Below are 17142 nucleotides of genomic sequence, written 5' to 3'. Positions count from 1 at the left end.
GATTGTTATTGGATCAAGAAAGGAGACGCTACAAGAAAATAGATATTTAGCGTTGTTGTAACACCCCAAATTTTGGGATGTCACGAAACGTTAGAAAATTTTTGCGTTTAGCGGAAAAGGAATTAACATCGAAAATGTACTTAATGAAAACTTTTAATTTAATTTAAATTACATAGTTCAAACTGTCACTTTGTCAAAAACTTCTAATAATTTTTTTGATTAAAAGAAAATTACATAATTTTTAGTATCTGATTTCAAACAACTAAATATATAATAAAAACTCCCGAGTCCACCCCAACCTCTCGTCCATCTACTCCATGCTAAGATTATCTGCAATATCATTTGCTCCCGTATAACACACACGTTATACGATCATCGCACATACAACAAACACACAAACAAACAAATAGGGGTAATCTAACCATAAACAATGATATTCATAAAAGAATTTCGTAAATAAAACATGACAAACAATACTCAAAATCTCATTCAAATAACACTTTAGCATTATGATCATAATCAATTTTTGGTTTGAAACACACAACCCCCAACATCCAAACAATCATACCAAACCAAACATAGCATCACATTCATCTAAAATCTTCAAACATAGTGATCATAATCAAACTTTGGTTTTCCACGACCTCTCACCCCACAACAATATCTAGTTTCCTAGAACAGATGGTTCGATGTGTCCCACTTAACGCAGCCAGACTGTCTCCGTTATCCCTTAAGGAATTATGAGTAAAAACGTCGATGCATCGCACATCAGGTACTATACTCGCAACGAGCTGAAATAAGGTGAAACATCTATCCCCTCCCCACTGCTTCACACAAGCGAGAGGGTACAACACTCGAACCAATCCTCTACCACTGCTTCACACAGGCGAAGATGACCCCTTTCCACCAAGAGTTCTCAACAAGGCAAAACACTCCCAACATGGAACACATGAGAACTTATATATTGCCAACAAAGTACTCACCATCACATCACGCATGGGAAAATAAAGTTCCATCAACAACCCATCAACTTACTAACCAACACATTCAAGAACGAATTCAACGAGTGACATTCATTCAAATACATGCATAACATCACACACAAGTAACTATCCTCAAACAAACACTTTAACTCCATAACCATGCAACCCATGAAAACCAAGAAGGACCACCCATCTCATAATATCCCACCAACATATTAACACATGAAATAATTAGTAACACCAAATGAAAAACACCGACCAACAATATGAGAATTTAAAGAGAACCAAAAGTTCTAAAGAATGAAAGAAGAAATATGTAAACCCCATGCATTTACGTAAAAAAAAATAATGCAAGCAAGGAAAGAGAATTTGTTATTACATGTGATGCACCATCCAACATGCTAATTTTTAGAAAAGTATAAAGAAAGCTATGCACCTCTACGTGCTTGAACAAGCATTTGTATATGTGTGTGGCCTACCAAAGTTAAATCCCTTTTTTTTTCGTAAAAAAGAATGGAAAGAAAGAAGAAAGAGAAAATGAAAAGTTGAACCAAAATTCCATATGAAAAGAGATAGAACCCATACGGGTCCGCACACATGAATAAAAGAAAAAGGAAAATGTTATTTTAACTACTAAATTTTGACAACTTTCTCTTACAATATGAAGTGTCATCTCTTAAGTGGTTTTAAAATATTGAGAAAGAAAAAATGGAAACCAATTAGAAAATGACACCTAAGGTTGTAAGAGAAAGTTGTCAAAATTTAGTAGTCAAAAAATCATTTTCCAAAAAAAAAGAGTCCCATGGGTCCCACGAAAAAACTATGGTGTAAAGTAAAAGAAATATAAGCATTGCAACAAAACAAACCATGCACTTACGTAAAAGAAGAATGAGAAGGAAAGAGAAATTGCATTTGCATGTCACTACAAAAAACCTTAATTTTAGTAGAGGTTTTTTACTAGAGGTTTTAATAACCTCTGATAAAGGATACAGGTAGAGAGGGTTTTCGAAACCCCTTATAAATATCTACGGTTTTTTTATTAAACCGCAGTAAAGTTTAAAATTTTAATTTTTCCCTCATTTTCCATCTTTTTTTTCTTCTATTTTTTTAACCTCCCTTTTCTCGTACGACGTTTATTTTATCTTCATTTCTCCTTATATCTTCAATCTCTAAGGAAGAATTCTTTTTTTTTTTCAAATTCCTTTTCTCTGGTTCCTCTACTTAGGGTGGATCATCCAATTGGTACTTGTTTCTCCTCTTTCATTCTTGACTTTTTAACATTGTTCTTCACTCTCCCAATTTCTAAAACCCTAGGTCAATGGTTACAATCCCCTCTCTTGTTCAAAAAATTTGTTCTTATGTTTCAGAATTGTGTTTGCTCTAGTATCTGCTTCAGAAGATTACAACTACTTTGCGTGGGTTCGCTGTTGCTTCAGGGGTTCACGGCACAGCGACAGCTGCTTCACTAGTTTTGTTTTTCACTCAGTTTGTAGTGGTTTCACGAGTTCACGGGGCAGTGCTTCTCTAGTTTGCTGGTGCTTCACGGGGGGACAACTGCTTCACCGATTTTGTTGCTTCGTAAGTTGGTAGATTTTTCATATGTTTGTCCCTTTCTTCTTTCTCTCTTATATAATTGGATAGAGTCAACAATTCATTGAAAACAAATTAATAGCAGTAGTGATAGTGAATAAAATCTTACTAGCATATTATAAGCAGGCTAATTTATTAATTATATATGGTTTGTCACCATTATGAATAAAGCAATTACTCATGACATGATGTGCATGGATGCCTCACGATTTCATGAGTGTTTACAAATTTAGGGGATGACTGGTATGTATGTAAATAGCAGAAGGCTTATGCTATCTTCATTATGATTGCAAACCTCAAATCATTCATCGTGACATAAAGTCTAACATATTACTTGATGAGGTGTTTCATGCTCATGTTTGAGACTTTGGCTTGGCAAAGTCGATTGATTTTTCTTTCTCAAAATCTATGTCTATTGTGGCTGGTTCCTATTGCTACATTGCCTCAGGTAAGAAAATGTTCATTACACATAGGTGCAGTAATTATTGCAATTTTACTTGTCAAAGTACTTGAGTCCCATTTTAATCTTTTGTTGTGATTTACTTTACAATATTGGTTTTATTCAGATATGACAATGCTTTGAAGGGAGAAAAATTATTAAAATGCAGGACACATAAAGTTTCTTTTGACCAACAACCGTAAAAGTTTCTTTGAATAGATAATACACCTTTTAAAAAAGTTCAAATGCAGTTAGTATGGTTATTACTTTGCATTACATGACTTGATTTAGACATTGAGCTCATCAATTTTCAGAAGCCCATAATTCCCATTGATTTATACCGAGGCATTGGTGATTCACAACTTATAGGTTTGTCAATTACTCAAGAGAGGTGCTCCTCAAACACAATCTTAACCTCAATACATATCATCTTAGTTGTTCTAGATTACACTTTTATTATCATTAATTAAGATTATCTAACTTGCTTGTTATATCACATCTTGCCAATTTTAATGCTTGTTATGCCTTCCATACTTTTCAGGGTCTTTCTTGTCTTTGCAATTGGTGTTGGGCTTAGTACATTTGACAAAGCATCCCTTAGCATTTTTAATTTCTATGTTTGAACTTTGGGGCACTATCTATTTCTTCAACTTAAAAGCCTCTGTTCTTATCTCTTCTAACACTATTTTGCATGCTTGCATAATTTCAGGTCCATTATTATGTGCAGTCTCATATTCAAATTAATGTATATTGTGATTGTGTAATATTGGTGGGCATTTCACTTTGAAATCCTCTTAGATTCTTAATTTTTTATTAACCTGTTAATTTAGCTTCTGCCTTCTTGTTTGTTTTGACTATGCTTGTAGCCTTCTGCATCAAAGAAGCATTAACATTTTATTACCACATGTATAAAAGTTTTGGATATGATTTGTCTAAAGTTGTCAGCCCTGAATCAGATCAAGGTACTTTCTAATTCATACAGATACCTTGTCATCAAAATGAATACAGATGAAGGTACATCAAAATGCATAAAAACTTTCCAGGTCTTATTATATCGTTGAGTTGTCTTTCATGTTGATGTAGTTGTTAACTATGATATCATCCATTGATTATCTGAACTACTCTGAGAAAACAAATACTTATTACATTGTAAATGCCCTATACTATTTTCACCCTGTTGAAAGGTATTCCTTCTGACTTTCTTTTCTGTATGATAGTTTTGTTCATTATATTAGTTTAAGTTATGCACCTAGCGATAATGCTTAACATTTTGCATTGGCAGGTTGAGAAGCTACTTCTGCGAGAGAACAAGAAGAAAAGGCTTGCCGGGATGTGGGTGAGATGAATTGTTGAAGGTAAAATGGTTGTTTTTATTTTGTTATAGATTTGCTAAATTGGAAATTTTATCCCCAGATAAGAGAGAGTAGCACATGCCTATGAATGAGAATCTTTGTTGTATTTCTAATCAATTCTTTGTATGTTCTTTTAATATCTCCAGGCAAGCTCCTATATTTTATATTTTATATTATATTTTATCTAATATAGTTTGAATTTTTGTTCTACTATAATTTTAATTTCTCTAATTGTACATTTTCATTTGTTGGATACATGGATGTGATATCTGTATTCTTTAGAAATCTGTGATAAACTTGTGATGAAAATAATTTCATTTTTATTTTCCTCTTGAACAAGCATTTTAGTTTAGTCAAAATATTTGAATTGTGGCATGTTTTTAATCAAAGTAAGAGTGCTAAGACATCACTATCAAAATGTTGCATGTGATAATTACTATGTTTTCTTCTACATGGTAAATGTTGTTATGTTTTATGATTGCCATTAGTATTTTAGGATCACTAAACCAGCTAGTTTCCTATGTGTACGAATATTTTTAAATTCAGGTGAAATAAAAACATATAACTCAGAATCTGAAGTGTGCAGATTTAAATATAAAAGGAATTGGTTTGAAGTTACAAAAAAATTGTATATTTTTTTAAATCTAAAATCAATACATATTTATGAAACTTTCACCTGGCTAAGCTCGTTATAGAAGTATTTCTCAACTCTAAGAAAATTACTTTTGAAGGTCTTTCTATTTTATTTCTATTTTTTAATTGATTGTATTTATTTAACTATCAACAGCTTTAGAGAAGCCTTGGATCTTGTTAAGGAGGCCATTAGCAGAATTGGTTATTATGACAAGATAAAAATAGTTCTTGATGTTGTTGCTATAAATTTTTGCATAGGTAAGTATAAGTTTCTATCCTTTTTTACTTTTAGATTCTTGAGAAGATAGAATTTGGTGATCCTTGCTTACATGAATATTGCATATTATTATAATTTGACTGTTGCAGCAATGCTTTGCTAACTTTTTTACTGTGTAGTTTACTTTCTAAGAGATGTAAAACCAACAATGTTATCTCCAAATAATACTTCAATCATGGCTATAATTCCAATTAGGGATATGCCATTTTCAACTTGGATTCTGAATCTTGTTATACACGTATTACATGACCTGGTATGTGATAATTGTTTTTTATTTGGATATATATATATATATATATATATATATATATATATATATATATATATATATATATATATTCTCTATCTTCAATGTGATGTGTGATGTTGTGTAGCTTGGCTGAAAAAAGCAGTGCCTTCTAATCCCTAATATTTTGAAAGGAAAATTAGCCATATCATCTGCATCACTACCTATATCATCTCTCTTTCCCCCAACGTTATTAATATTAACACAACACTTCTTTATTTCCTTAGCTTTTTTATATTTTTGTGATGAAATAAATTAGTTACTAAAAGAATTATATTTTAAAAATGATATCCACACTGTTTTCTTACACCAAGTTAATGCATTATTGATAAGGATAATAATAGACTAGTCTGGTTCCAACCACACTAATAGCAAAAAGTTACATTGTTGCTAGTTTACAAGATTCTTTAATCAACTATGTTGTAAAATTCTTTCTTTCAATCTTTTTTTAGTCAACTCTCATGTTTCCGGAAAAGTGACTGGAGTGAGTGAAAGCTTAGTAGCTCTCCAGCTTTGGTGAGTTTTAACAAAATATCTGTGTTGAGTTTATGTGCATTAACTATTTTACCTTGGTTAGACTTTAGCAGAGGATTTTGTTTCACTTAGATATTCTTTCTCAATTATTTATCTTTTCTTTTGTATTATTCATCTTGTTGTAGGTAGCATTCATTGGAAATTACAATGAGTACTTTGGTATGGCAACTGATTTTGATGTTGTGGTTTACTAGATGCTCGCTAATGATCTCATTCATGGACTCTTCCTAGCTCTTTCATGGCCTTCCCAAATATGATTGCAGATATGATCATCATGATTGAAAATGAAAAAGCATGATCATCATGATTGATATCGCATTAGAATAATGTTATTAATTTTTTGTTATGTCTATTTTTCTGATTTAAAACAAATAACATTGTAAGGAGTGGCTAATTTTAACTTTTACTTTTTGTCATTTATATTGTTTGATATTAAAATTGTAGACTTTATTCTTTGATCCATTTATAAAGGTTATATGTACAAATTATAAATACCACAAATCTAAAATCTGTGCCTTTTATAATTATTCTTTTATTTTAAGATTTATGTGTATTATTAAAAAATAGGAAACAAACAAATAGGCAATACTGGAGCTTCTACATTGCAAGCAATAGCGGGGTTTTGAGAACCCCAGGCAATAGCGGAGGTTTTGAGAATCCCAGACAATAGTGGGGGTTTTGAGAGCCCCAGACAATAACGGAGGTTTTGAAAACTCCAAGCAGAAACGGGGTTAAAAAATCCCATGTATTAGCGGAGGTTTTGAAAACCCCATGTATTAGTGGGGGTTTTGAAAACTCCATGTAGTAGCGGAAGTTTCGAAAACTCCAGGCAAGTTGCGTTTTTCCAGGGATTGTTAAAAACTCCGGTAATCTGTTAGCCACACTTGTTCTTTCAGGGGAATTGTAAACCTCAGGTAAACCCATTAGTGGGGGTTAAAACCTTTGGTAACATCAAATATAACTCCCACTAAAATTAATTATTTTTGTAGTGTGTGGGCCATAGTCTTCCTACCAACTTACTAACATGTGAAAAGAAACCTTACACGTTATATCTTAGATGGTTGAAATAAGGTTAAATTACCTTTTTGGTCCCTCTATTTGTCATGAAATTTCAGTTTGGTCCTCAAGTTTTTCGTTGTCTCAATTTGGTCCTCATTTTCTTAAAAATGACTCAATTTGGTCCTCATCGTCAACTTTGACCAGACGGTGTTAAAGTCAATGCCACGTGTCAATTTCTGGTTTTTTTGAATTTTTTTAATATTTTTTGATTTTTTTTTTGAATTTATAAAAAAGTAAATTTAGTGTCAATTTTAGGAAGGGAAATATTGCTTCATTTTTACAAAAATTGGGACTAAATTGAAATTAAAAACAAATATAGGGACCAAATTGAGTCACTTTGACACGTGACACAACTGTGAATACGTGTCAAAAAGAAAAAAATTTAAAAAAATTTAAAAAAAATTTAAAAAAATTTAAAAAAACCAGAAATTGAGTCATTTCTAAGAAAATGATGACCAAATTGAGACAACGAAAAACTTGAGGACCAAACTGAAATTTCATGACAAATAAAGGGACAAAAGGGTAATTTAACCTTTGAAATAATGAACATTGCACCACTTAAATAATTACTATAAATACTATAATAACTTAAATCACTCAAATACATATTTCATAATTTAATAACCTAATTAAATAAAATAAATCAACAATATTAATCAAGCCATTAATTTTGTACATGTGTTTTCCTTTTATTCTAATTTTCCCGGGTCTTACAGTTGTCAACATTAATAAGCAAATGTTGACACTAAATAGCTATTAGTGTTGGATTTGCATTACACCATTTGTAACTCTGCAATTATAAATGTTAATTCATTAGTGTTAACTGTAACATCGCTGCCGGATATTACGAGTTTAAATAATAAAATAAAATAAGAAAATAAAATCTCATTAATTATAAATCCATTTCCCAAAAATGCAGGAAATTTCAAACTTTTATTACTTCAAAAATAATTCAAAATCCAAGAACATAATTACTCTTATAATTATCAAATAGTCCAGTATTACCAATAATTACAACTTATTTGAAATCTTAAAGACAACGTAAAAACTCTGAGAGAAACTCCCCAAGACTAGCCCCGCTCCAGCTCTACGTCTCACCAGATCTACCTGCAACACCATCTGCTCACATATACCGCGTATACGATCACCGCCAAACACAAGCATATAGGGTGAGCTAACAAAATAAACATATATATAGTACAGTTATATATATATATATATATATAATACAATCACTCCTTTGATTTCACATCACATGGCCATAACCATGTGAACCGTGTTCTACGTCTTCTAGTGATTACCTCAAGATGACCTGCTGTCATACCTATTGGCCATAACCGATAGAGCACGTGCGGGAAACCATTGCAACGGATCATACATCGTAACGCCAGGTGGAGCTCCCATATACGAACATAATTCGTAACGTCCCAAGACTACCAAACTCGTCAGTCAACTACTGAGGAGGACAATCTATCTGGACCCATCTGTACTGCCACAACCAACACACTCACACCAGCAACACTCGCCAACCCGAGCTCAACTCAAGGGTTCCTCGTGTTCATCCGCCATCCCGAGCTCAACTCGAGGGATGCCATTCCGAGCTCAACTCGAGGAATGCTACGTGATTAACCCCTATCCCGAGCTCAACTAAAGGGATACGTTTCGAGCTCAACTCAAGGAACACCAGCAAACCGACCTTTAAGATATCCTAGAAGCCTTGTAGATCACGCACATTATAGCAAGCATAACACCAATCTGCTGCAACAAAATCGCCTGACGGGGGACACGTACCGCCAGACGCTACCGCTTCCAGATCGCCTGGCGGGGGACACGTACCGCCAAACGCTAAGCGCCTTAGTCTTCACTACCACTGCAACTATCGCCTGGCGGGACTTCCCCTGCCGCCAGGCGCCACATGCCTTAGGATTCACTAAATTGCAGAATTCGCCTGGCGCACCCCTCCTTACCGCCAGACGCTACACCAGTACTTGCGCAGTATTGGTTTTAGTTCAGGTTCAAGCACACTTCACACAGGTTGCTCTCAGTTGCTCTCATTTGCTCTCATTCTAGAGTACCCCTAATAAAAAGCATTACCATCTATAATGTTTTAGGCCTTATAGCACCTCACATGTGCATTCATCCCCTAGTCATATAGACCATCCTAAGCATGCTCAAACAAAATATAAGCAGCAACACTCTAACAATTTTAAGCACATGATCTTATGCACCAATGCAAGTTAATATTGACACCCATGCCTTCACCAAACCAATTCTCCACATGTAACTAATCCAAAGGAACATTCAAATTGATAGAGACTTACCACATAACCCAATCATGCTTCATTAGAAGTTACTAGTAATTATTAAGAGGTTATTTATGCATTTTAAAGACTCCAAAATCAGAGATATTGCGTAACGTATATCTCTAGCTACTGACCACCAAATCAAATCTCCACGTTCAAAGTGAAGAACCACATGTTATGGACCTCCTGTCAAATTTTCACCTAAATCGAACGGTTAACGAACCGGGAAATGCTGTTTTACGAAAACTGCACAAACCAGAAAAAAGTGGTGGTGCCTAGCGCCCGTAAGTGGAAGGTGGCGCCTAACGGGACTGTACTACCGCCGGGCGGTCCCTGTTGCGCAAAAAATACGAAAAACAGCGTTTTTCGTGAACTAGAGCACCTCTCATATCTTTGATATGGCGCCTGGCGGCCAGCCCCATGCCTCTAGGCGGTGCATACTGTTCTGAGCAGTTTTTCCCCGATTTTCAACACCAGCACAACTCTTCTCTCCAACAATTCCTCCAATACAATTTCGCCCACACTTCCCATTATTTAACAATCCAATTATACTACTCTTTCCATTTGATAATAGCAAATTACCTAAATTCAATTTCTGCTAATTGATTCCCTAAGCAACAATTCGCAATTCATCAATCCTAGAGCCTCCTTACTCTGTTTTATCCAATTTCATGGTCAATTACACTACAAATCAGTGAAGTCCAACACTAGATCGTCTCCTAAGACCCAACCCTTGCTTTTCCACCAACAAACTCATGTAAAAACTCATAGAAAAACACAAATCGAGCCACAAACCCGCGTCGCCTGACGGTTCAACCAATACCGCCAGGCCCTTCACCCAAAAACAAACCAAATCTGGGTACAGTACCATGTGTTGCCTAGCGGCCAGGGAGGTGCCGCCAGGCGGTTTTGTTGCAGGAACCAAAATATGAGTCACAAGTGTATGTGCCGCCTAGCGGCTATGAACAGCCCGCCAGACGGTTTCTGGAAAATTTCCAGAAATGCAGATTTCAATGCAAACAGAAAATGGCCTATCATATACATGCTATAAATCATACAATTACGCATAAAACATAAATAGAATGTGGTTCAGCTCCCCTAACCTGGTTCCCTTGGCTTAAATTTTGGAATTGTTGTGAATTCTCTCTTGATCCTCAATGATCTCCCTTTGCCTTTCTCTCCCAATTCAGCTTCAAAGCTTCACTCCAACCTTACTACTCTCAAAATTCGTGTTCTGTTTTCTGAGTACACTCACAGCTTGCCAAAACCCTTCTTCTGTTTTCTAAGTACACTCATAGCTTGCCAAAACCCTTTTTCTTACCTCACATTGGCCTTTTAAAGGTGCCTTAAAGCTAGATAAGAATTTAAGGTTTAATGGCAATGTTTATTATCATTCATTGATTCTTGATGGTTCTGTTTTTAGGCATGGCAACGGGGCGGGGCGGGCACGGGTTTCACTATCCCATACCCATCCCCGTAAAAAAAATTCATCCCCATCCCCATACCCAAACCCAACGGGTATTAAATTTTTGACCTATCCCCATCCCCACCGGGTAACGGGTATAATCTCGTACCCATACCCATACCCATTTTCTTACTACTTCAATATTAATTTTAATTAATTTTTATAAAATAATAAAAAAATTATGATAAAGGAAACATAATATTATCAAATATTAGAATGATGGTTGTTTCTTCAATATCAAATATTTTAAAATAAATTATAATTGTTTACATTTTAGATTATAATACCAAATAAAATTTCATGAGAACTAAAACAATTATTAAATTTGCAAATATTATGAACATAATTGATAAAATTTAAAAATATTTTTTAAAAAATACAAAAGAAAAATAAATATTCAAATTAAAATATATTTTAAATGTTTGTTTACTTCAATCTTTTAAATTTTAATAAATCTCTTTTTTGTACACTAATAAAAGTTATAATACATCATTTGATCAAAATGATACGAAGAACAAATAATAATCATAATAAAAGTTTAAAATAAATTATAATTGTTTACATTTTAGATTATAATACCAAATAAAATTTCATGAGAACCAACACATTTATTAAATTTAAAAACATTAATGAAACCTAGTTGATAATATTTAAAAATATTTTTAAAAAAATATAAACGAAAAACAAATATTCAAATTAAAATATATTTTAAATGTTTGTTTACTTCAATCTTTTAAATTCTAATGAATCTTTTTTTTTATACACTAATAAAAGTTATAGTACATCATTGGATCAAAATGATACAAAGAACAAATAATAATCATAATAAAAGTTTAAAATAAATTATAATGTTTTACATTTTAGATTGTAATACCAAATAAAATTCCATGAGAACCAATACATTTATTAAATTTGAAAAGATTAATGAAACCTAGTTGATAAAATTTAAAAATATTTTTAAGAAAATATAAAAGGAAAACAAATATTCAAATTAAAATATATTTTAAATGTTTGTTTACTTCAATCTTTTAAATTCTAATGAATCTCTTTTTTGTACACAATAAAAGTTATAATACATTACTTAATCAAATAATATACAAAGAACAAATAATAATCATAATAATAAAATTTTAACATAGATCTTGTATCTTTTGAACTTCAATTATATTGGATGGTGATAAAAAAATATTAATGACAATTACATTAAATTTTTATATTGTAGTAAATAAAAGTTATTTATACAATTATAGTGAAAAAGTTACATAATGATTGATAATGAGTTAAAAAATAAAAAATAATTAGATAAAATATATCGAAATAGTATTCTACGTAATGAAAATAAACAAGAAATAAAAATATTCAAAAATTAACAAATGTTTACAAACAATTTGAGAGACTTTTGAAAGAAATCACACAAAGAAAAACAAATGTATAATTAAGGGTATGATAAGTTGAAAAATATCTTAGAAATCTAAGAAAACTTTTCAAATATCAACATATATACTTAGTGGTTGAGAAATAACAAAACTTTTTTTAGTGTAATAAAAAAGTTATTCAAATGAAACAAAAACTAATAATAAGAATAATAAGTAAATGTTTTTTTTATATTACATAGTAATCGAAATGTTTGTGCTATTAAATACTTAAATTGAGAGTATTAAACATTTTAATGTGAAAGAAAAATATACATTAAATAAAAATATTTAAAAATAATAGAAATATTCAAATGTGAGACATAAAAAATTTTAATTAACATACATATTTTTAACATAATTACATAAAGGTTATGATAAGATGAAAAATATAATTGAAATGTGAATGAGTTTCATGACAAACCAAATAATTAAAATAAATAAAAAATAATATATATATATATATATATGGTTATTTAATTAATTAGAAATATTTTAATAATTTAAACGGGACGGGTAATATGGCGGGGATATGTACATCCCCATACCCAATACTCACGGGACGGGTTTATTTGTCATCTCTATCTGTTTTCAACCATACATAGGACTTGAACCCAAGTTTTCTCACGTAATAAAGTACTCTCAACCACTTAAGCTGATACCTTTCCACTTCATAGCAATCCGCATTAAATGTCTTAAAGGCTCATACTTATTAAATAATTATTTAATTAATTATTCAAATTTCTCGGGTCTTACATTAACTTTTGAAGACCGACTCTAAGTAGTACTGCTTAACTAATGTTAATTCATCATTACTTTTTAAATTGATTATTTTAATTAAAACAATTTAGCGTTATCCAAACCCACACTAATAATGTCTTTTATATAAATTTATCATTGTTGACGGTAAATAAAATCTATTTTAATATTAGTTTAGTTTGCATTGATTTGGTCAACACTAATGACAATATTTAAAAAGAAAAAGAAAATTTCTCATACAATGAATCCATATAAACGAAACTAAATAGAAAAAGAAAATAGTGGATGAGGGAGATAGGTGTGGATGAAAAGACGAGGATAAGAATGTTAAATGGAGAAGATGTGTATAGATGAAATAGGTGAATGCCGTTGAAAAAGATGAGTGTGAGAAGATTTAATAATATAATAAAGAAAGTGACTGTGAGAAGATTTATCAACGTAAATAAATAAAATGAGTGTGATGAGATTTATATAGAAAGTGGAAAAGAAAAATTATGAGTAAGAAAACTTGTCATTACAATTCATTTTTATTTCTATGAACATAGGCATATTCATAATATGTAACTTTCCACCTTAACCAATACTAAAATAAGTATAAATACTAAAAACATATTAAGATAATACTGATCTTATTCTACTTTTAATATTTATTATTGTTAGCCAACTCTATTAAAAGTATGAAATTGACTTCATTAACATCATTAAGTCGACATTAATGTATAACTAATAATACAAAACAATTTAATCGAATACTAATATTTAAAAGTTAAATTTATATTTTGTTCTAATTAAAGTAAACATTCGTTTAAGTTCATATTTTGATCTTGAGCGTTTAATGCGGACTTAACTGGAATGCAGACTTATGAAATTTTAAGAATTATATTACAATATGAAATATTATGAGTCATATGAGAGGTATAACTGATATGTTACTGGAGAAACTTCTTATTTTATTTATATTTTGTCTCTCTTTCTCTCTCTCTATATATATATAAAACAAAATGTAACAAAATATAAAATGAAATGATTTTATGTGATTTTTTTCAGATGCCAACTCATAAGGTTATATGTATATAAAAGAGTTAGATATATTTATATGATGTCTAAAAATTTCATAATTTCTAATGTATAATATAATTGCATAGTGTACAATATATGTACATATACGTACAATATAGAAAATAAAGTTATACACTATATATTATATATTTAATTTTATATCTTAATGTACAGTAGAATATTTAAAAATATATTGTACTGTACATATATTTAATGTTCCGTAGTGCTAACTCAACACAATGTAATTGACATATTAAAATGTAAGGAATGATGCCTTTAAACTTTTAGTCTTAAATTTACTTTAATTCCTAATTTTCAATTGTGAAAGTGGAGAACATAGAATAAAAAAAGTAAGTTTAGGCAAGAATATATATATATATATATATATATATATATATATATATATATATATATATATATATATGTGTGTATGGTTTAACTATTCCAAAAGGAAAATTAGTTATATAAGTAGGAGAAGTGGACTTAGATAATCTCTCAAAGATAATCCCTCCATTTTTACACTAAAAAATTAAGCATTAAATATGTTTTTGATTTATTAACTTTAAATGGAAATTGAAATTAGTTTTCCTTCGAGATTTTAATCCAATTTAGTCTCTCAATTTTAGAAATATGTGAATTTAGTCTTTTTAATCATATTTTATTAAGTTTATTTGACATTTCAAACACATCTCAGGATAGCATATGGGTTGTTTATATCATTTGACACATCTTTGTTTTAATCTGTCATTGGAAAATGCGTTTGAAACATAAAATAAACTTAATAAAATTTGGTTAAAATAACTAAATCCACACATCTTCAAAGATAAGGGACTAATTCCAATTTTGACTTAAAAGTCAAGGGACAAAAATATATTTAACCCAAAAATTAATTTATTATTATAAAATTTGAGGTACAATACAATTCTATTGCCTCATAATTAATGGGTAACAATGTCATAGGATAATATCATTATAATAATAATAATAATAAATTCACTTTTTATTTTTATCTTCTTAACAAGTAATCATGAGATGATTATACCATAAACATCATAATTGTCTTAAATAATTTTTTAAATGTGATTGAATATCCTTTCATAAAAAGTTAATTTAAACGGAGTATTTATGATAATTGGAAGATTAAGTTCTATATATATATAGAATGATTTAATTATTAATTTCTCTTTAAAACAAGTGATATATGATGAATATTTAAATTGTAGAGTTTTCCAACTTTTAATGAGAATTTATTTTAATTTTCAATTATTTTTCACATCACAACATATATATTTAGGTATAAGATGGATTAAAACACGATAAAGAAAGTTCACTAAAATATTATTATTATTGTTATTTATAATATATTTTAGAAATATATCGTGTTTTTGACTTTCCTTTTACATTTTATTTATTGTTATGAAAACTTAATAAACTCATGTTAACGTTATTATGAATTTATATATACTAATTAGGGATGTCAAAAAAATCAGTACTTGTGGGTATCCGTGGATAAAACCCGCAACGGATAGGAAACGAATATTAAAAATGGATATCTGTTACCCGCGGGTACGGGTATTTTTGATACCCACATGTTAATGAGGCGGGTACGGGTATCATAGTATCCGTACCCGTGGATACCCGTACCTGCTAAACTTACACTCCTTGACATTCTTCTCTTTCATTTCTTTGAAATTGGACGTATACATCAAACCTTATATAGACAATGACGTTTATGGTATGCTTGTTGTCAAATGATGAAATCAAAATAAGAATACTTGACACTTGACAATTGAGGTTTATTATTTGTTTATTTTGTTTATTTTTTAGAATCAATCGGAGAGAATGAATTTGTCCATCAAAGCATTAATTAAAGAATTTATATTGTATTGAACGTCATTTTATGTTTACTTTCACAATTATTTGGACTTGTATCAACTTGAATTTATTTGAAATTTATTTAAAATTTATGACAGTAATGTATTTTGTTTTATTTTATTTAAATTTATGATTACATATTTGTTTTTTAAATAATTTTGCAAACACCCACGGGTACCCGTGAATACTCTCGAATATGAAAAAAATAGGCAGGTACCCGCATAACGGATACCCGAAAGATATGGGTACGGGTACGAGACAGATATTTATCCAGCGGATAGGGTACGGGGTAGCTACTACCCGTACCCTATTTGCCCCGTTGAGATCCCTAATACTAATAGATTAAAGTTTAATCATTATTTATTATCATATTAAAATTTGTTAAAATAAAATAAAATACCATTACTAATATAATTGAAACTTTATGAAGTTTCTCTTATGATATATAATTATATATATATATATATATATATATATATATATATATATATATATATATATTCAATATTGATAGTATTCCTTTTTTAAATAAATAATATAAATAATCAATATCAATATAAAAATACCAAAGTATAATAATCTCATAAACAAAATATTTATTATCTTGGAAAAATTTACATAAAAAATATAATAATATTAAGTTATAAAACACTTTCTTAATCATAATATATAAATATTTATTACATTTTATTTTTCAATATTCATATTGCTAATAGAACTGAAGCAACAAATAGACATAGTAACAAAAACATAGAATACACAGTTTTTTATTCATATAATCTCCTAGCATTGGATATTTACAATATTTCATAATTGTAGGATATAAAAGATCTTAACAACTTCCTCATGTATTAACATATGCCATGCCAAAAAAGTATGACCAGTTTAAGATCTAACAAATAAAACCTTTTCTTGAAGAACTTTTTTCCAAAGGACAGTATGAATATTTTTTTATCATTTTTTATAATTTTTGTTAAGTATTTCATTCTTAAATATTTGTTCATATTACTGTTTTTTCTATTTTTTTAAATACTACTACTGAACAAAAATATAAAGTGTCTTCCACAGTACATTTATGATAAAAATATTCAGAACAAAAAATCAAAATACATTATA

General features: G+C 30.1%; 1 long non-coding RNA gene across 7 annotated transcripts; it reads left to right on the top strand.

Annotated features, from left to right (window-relative positions):
• The first annotated feature begins 2103 nt into the window (after positions 1-2103).
• LOC114167393 (uncharacterized) lies at positions 2104-6514 on the top strand. Of its 7 annotated transcripts, none has more exons than XR_014985469.1 (5): positions 2104-2225; positions 2351-4367; positions 5152-5527; positions 6013-6076; positions 6220-6514. It is a non-coding gene; the product is annotated as an uncharacterized LOC114167393 (long non-coding RNA). The 7 variants fall into 7 exon arrangements; XR_014985470.1 differs by having other exon boundaries at positions 2127-4367; positions 5152-5255; positions 5394-5527; XR_014985473.1 differs by having other exon boundaries at positions 2128-3974; positions 4295-4367.
• Positions 6515-17142: the final 10628 nt, after the last annotated feature.

Source organism: Vigna unguiculata, chromosome 10 (assembly GCF_037176805.1).
Source record: "Vigna unguiculata cultivar grain cowpea cultivar isolate G323 ecotype 2 chromosome 10, ASM3717680v1, whole genome shotgun sequence".
NCBI lineage: Eukaryota > Viridiplantae > Streptophyta > Magnoliopsida > Fabales > Fabaceae > Vigna > Vigna unguiculata.
The sequence above is the reverse complement of the archived record's forward strand: the minus strand, read 5'-3'. Positions and strand labels throughout refer to the sequence as shown.